Genomic DNA, 5,485 nt, shown 5'->3' on the forward strand with positions numbered 1-5,485 from the left:
GGCTTTTGTCACAGCAAATGGAAACCTGTTTAACTTTCTTGTGTTTCTCCAGAATAAACAGGGGAACAGGAGAGAACAACACAGGTTGGCTAACCTGGAGTCTATAAATGATGTTTCCTTGGGCACGTTTGTGTCTAGAAGTGATGATTTTATGTGATAAACTGACACTCTGCATTTGTCAAAATTAAATGCTTCAAAATTCTTATCAGCATTACAGAACACAACATAAATATAGACCCATGCTGTCAGCTCAGAGGTCTGTTTGTGCTAATATCCCGTCTCTAAAAGCCGAAAAACCCAAGCTCCTCTGGAGGAATAGCAAATGAGACAACATGCCCTGGTTTTCTGTTCGCTGGGGGGAGGTACAAAAGGCTGGTCTATGCTCAGGTCTAAAACCTGAGCGCTTATAACTGCCGTTGTTCCACAGCTACGTGTGTAAAGCTCCTTTTGTTTTCTCATCTTGCTACACTCTTGGCCTCAGTGAAAGACTTTGGCAGCAAGCATCATGTTCTAGTTTGTGTGAAAAACTCTCTCAGTTTCTACTTTGTAACATTTCTGTATCACTGAATATTCCCTTCTTTTTTCTTTTCTTTTTATGAAAGACTGCAATTAGAAACTTTTGATCTGCGTTCTCCTTACTGTGATGTTACATTTTTCTTACCGTGTTTCCAAAAATAAATTTTTTCATTCTCTTAAAAAAAGGCATAATAAAGCAAGAAGAATGGGCAATACCCACCCATAAAACATGCAGAAAATACTGAGCTACTCTTACAAGAAAAGGCAATTCTTCCATTTTTATGTCTTCCTTGCCCTCTTCCAAGAAGCAAATTAAAAGGACTGAAGAGGGTAATTGTTTTGGGTGGGTATGTGACTGAGATCCTAATAATAACGTAATTGAAAGAGCAACAGCTGAAGACCTACATCTATTAAAAAATAGTAACATTTTATTATTTACCCACCACTGCATCAGCAGACCTGTTTTAACTTCTGCTGGCGTGACAGCTTCTCAGCCTCCACAGCAACGACCTGTTTCATGATTATTTTTGAATTATTGTGTGTTCAGCACCTAATGAGACACTCAGTTTGTGGCATGCATGGAGTATGTGGTCCAGATTACCAGCTCTGCATTTATTTTACTGCTCTGTTACGATGAAGCTGATGCGGGGAGGCGAGTTAGGACTTTCGTATCATTCAGTGCCAGATGGACTGGCACAGAAAACCGCAGCTTGAGAGACCTGCTCAGAAGTAACTGTCTTGCTTTATTTTCTGACCAAAAGACAAGATGCCTATAAATACCATGTTTCTTTTAATGATCACTTGTGGTTATTAATGCACTGAACAATTTCCATTAAACAAGTAAAGAGTAGGAATGGATGATATATTTCCCAGTGAATAGTAAAATCACAACAAATACGGTCTCATTCATTCAAAAACTTCATAAATTTGATCTGAATTCATTTGAACGATGATGCCTAGGGAGAGCAAAGGAAAAGCAACGTCACCGTATTCCCCTTACGGAGCTGGGGGAGGGAGCCGCTTGTCTTTGAACATTCACTCTCAGCGTGAAAGATGCAGGTTCGGTGTCTGCTTAAGGGGATTGAAGTCCCCTTCACCACCTCTTTCTTGGTTCTTCATCGCTAACCGCCATGCCATTAAACATTCTGGGGTGCTTGCAATCCTGTTGCTGCTGTTCCAGTGAGCATTAATAATTAAATCTTCACTGGCAGAAGGACTGAGCTTCAGATATCTTCCATCCTTGAGGAGTGCTGCAGGCTGAGAAGCTTTCACATCCTTTGTTGAAATGACTGCTCATATATTTTCCACACCCTGGAACGGTGCCAGCCAGAGGGACTGAAGGTGGCCCACTTTAGAGTGACTGTCTCATGGTTAGGATGGTAATCTGGAGGAGATGGTAAACATGATTTTAAATCCAGTTTCTGCTTCATTTGAACTAAACTACAAGGTCTTTGTTTTGCCATTAAAACTCTCACATTTAAATTTCTTTTGACCCAAGTTGGGGCCCGATTTTAGTTTTGTTTTCCCCCTTACTTTTTTTGTCTTGGCAGGAAGCCTGAGAACTCTCCTCCCTTGTCATTAATTGTAAACATAAGGATAACAAAACTCTGAGTCAGTGAACACCTCTCACTTGGCTTTGGAGTTTATTCATCCCTAAGGTATAGCTATTATTTCATAATTGGAAGCACCTTCTAGGTATTCTTTTATCAGCAGTATAATAGATACTTACAGCTCTGCTATTACTTCCTTGTGAACCTGCCTTGGTGTTAAGAGCTTTTATCTTGGCTCAGCTGTTTGCAAGAGCTCTGGGGCTCCTCCCTTCCAGGACATAGTTTCACCCTGACTGAAACCAGCGTCCTACACAGTGTCACGCTCTCGCTAGGGCAGGCAGGTGCTGCACCGTATTTCTTCCCACTCTGCGAGGAGATATCATGACCTCAGTTACGTAAAACAGCGGATGGATCTTACATATTATGTACTGCTAAAGTCATGACCTAGTATGCACAATGCTTCTAGACTTTGTAATTAGGGTCTGAGCCAATTAGAACTGGCTAAAATGTCCATATATTGGACATGTTTTTATTTCACAGGCTTCAAAGGAGATATAAGCCATCAACATATTTACTAAAAGGTTAAGCGTTTATTAAACTGAAACCTGACTTTTCAAATGAAGTCTGTGATTACACAAATCAATGGTTTTGATGAAAAATAAGAGAGTTTGGGGACTGGCTTAATGACAGCGATACAGGTAAGAAGTTTCCATGAACGCTTTAGGGAGTGCCAGCACTGTGAATGGCTGGGGCTGGGGGAAAAGGCATTAGAATCATGGAATCATTTAGGTTGGAAAAGACCTTTAAGATCAAGTCCAACCATAAACCTAATCCTGCTAAGTCCACCACTAAACCATGTCCCTAAGCGCCTCACCCACACGTCTTTTAAATACCTCCAGGGATGGTCACTCAACCACCTCCCTGGGCAGCCTGTTCCAGTGCCTGACAGCCCTTTCAGTGAAGTGCAGGACCCGGCACTTGGCCTTCTTGAACCTCACACAATTGGCCTCAGCCCATCCATCCACCCTGTCCAGACCCCTCTGCAGAGCCTTCCGACCCTCGAGCAGATCAACACACCCACCCAACTTGGTGTCATCTGCAAACTTACTGAGGGTGCACTCAATCCCCTCATCCAGATCATTGATAAAGATATTAAAAAGATCTAAAACCCAGTACTGAGCCCTGAGGAATACCACTTGTGACCGTCCGCCAACTGGATTTCACTCCATTCACCACAACCCTTCGGGCCCGGCCATCCAGCCAGTTTTTTACCCAGCGAAGAGTGCGCCTGTCCAAGCCATGAGCAGCCAGTTTCTCCAGAAGAATGCTGTGGGAAATGGTGTGAAAGGCTTTACTAAAGTCGAGGTAGACTATATCCACAGCCTTTCCCTTGTCCACCAAGTGGGTCACTTTGTCATAGAAGGAGATCAGGTTAGTCAAGCAGGACTTGCTGACTGGGCCTGATCTCCTGGTTGTCCTGTACACGCCGCGTGATGGCACTCAAGATGATCTGCTCCATAACCTTCCCCGGCACTGAGGTCAGGCTGACAGGCCTGTAGTTAGACAACGGCTATGGTGAAGAGGTGCAAAGCAGTGCCACAGCTAACATACACAGTCCTTCTTTTCCCTCTTTTGTTTTGATGGAGCAATCGTAAAGTCATGCTATGAGCTAGCCCAAACATTCCAGGGCATCCTTCACATCAGCTGGAGGTGTAAATCAATGCTGGTCCAGCCAAAATAGTACAAATTTCCATTCTTTCTAATAACATATCAATTTACTATTTAAAAAACACATACAAATAATGAAGACCCAGCCAAACCCTTTTTATGAGTTTCTCCCATAGTTTGCTCTCTAGTGAAAAACTTGAATAACTCATTTCTGGCTAGAGGCAGCTGAGACAACAGAACTAACAGCAGCATTGACTGTGTCACCTACAGCATTATTGCTATGCCAGCCTTAGAGCAAGGAAATACCTTGTCAGGGTTTCTTTTCCTTTTTCAATGGAAAACAGTTGGGCAAACATAAAGAGCAAGGAAAACCAGCAAAGAAACTTGCAGGAAAGCAAACATAAGACAAAATGAGGACTTGGATTCCTGAAGATATCTCTATTTGAAGAAGGAGAGAGAGGATTGGAAAGGGTTTGGTCCCTGAACTCCAGTGACTCCTTGGGAATGGCTATGATATGCTGAAATCACTAGGAACTCTGAGCCAGCACATAGTTTCCTTCATACCAGCCCACTCCAGGACTTGAAATAACTTTTTTGTCAGAAGCAAAACACAGAACTGAAAGAAAGAAACACAGCATGTCATGGAAATGTTATAACCTTCTACCTGACTCCTCCTGCAGTAGCTATTGGCACAAAAGGTTTGTTTTCTCTTTTACGAAGCAGAATTAAAGAAAGAAGAGTTGGTGTAGGGGCAATAATGGAACAGAGGAACCGGAGAAGGAAGAATAAAAGGTGGCATCTGTACTAGTAAATTAAACATGGTCACAGGCACTGGAACTTGATCATCTATACTGTGAAATTATTAGAACAGTCCTTCCCATGGTTTTGTTCAGAGGCTAGCTTGCCATCTCCCACACAGGTCCTGCAATAAGACCTTTCCCAATAGGTAGTTTAGATGCGAACACCAGATTTTGAAGAGTAAAAGTGTTTAATAGCATGGCTGTGGGCCCTTCTCAGCCGGTTGGCCTCACTGTCTGAGAGATGCTCAGGCCTGTTTGACTCACTGGTATGGCTACAGCCACAGAGAATTTAGGGACCTTCATACCCTTCTTCCTTTGACAGAAGCAACCAAATCATATCTTTTCTCTAAATGTATCTAACAGCATCTTGAAACGAGTTAGATTTTTCCTGATTCTAGTGCTCTCTCTGCAGCCATTAAAAATCTCCACCCTCCTGAAGGCAAAGAGCTTTTTAAAAACAAAAAAGGCCAATTTGCATCCATTTTGCTTAGAGAGAAAAGCTTCTGTTGGTGTTTCGCCTGATATATTTACAGAAAGGGATCAAAATCCCTCTTCACCTTTGTTATGTTCAACTAAATACAAAATATGGAAATAGTTAGGGATCTCACAGCAGATGGAGTTCACTGCTCACATATTTCAAATAGTGTCTTCCATGATGAATGATAAAAAAAAGTACATTTTACCCTTGCTACTACTGGCTATTCCAATTCTTATTTCTATTATGAAAATAGAAAGCACCTCCTAATTTCCAGCTCACGTCTGTTCACAGCTCAAATAGGAGAGCCACCCTGCTCATACAGTATTTCATGCAGCAGTAGCTTGCCCAGTCACATAGACAGCCCTGGACACTAGAGCTGTGCCTGTACTAGTAAAGAAAACAGGCTACGGCTGTCCTCTGGCCTGGTGAACTGGCAGCATCTGTCAGCTAAACTCTTTCACCCTCAAAACCAG

This window comes from Gavia stellata, chromosome 6 (assembly GCF_030936135.1).
Source record: "Gavia stellata isolate bGavSte3 chromosome 6, bGavSte3.hap2, whole genome shotgun sequence".
Taxonomy (NCBI): domain Eukaryota; kingdom Metazoa; phylum Chordata; class Aves; order Gaviiformes; family Gaviidae; genus Gavia; species Gavia stellata.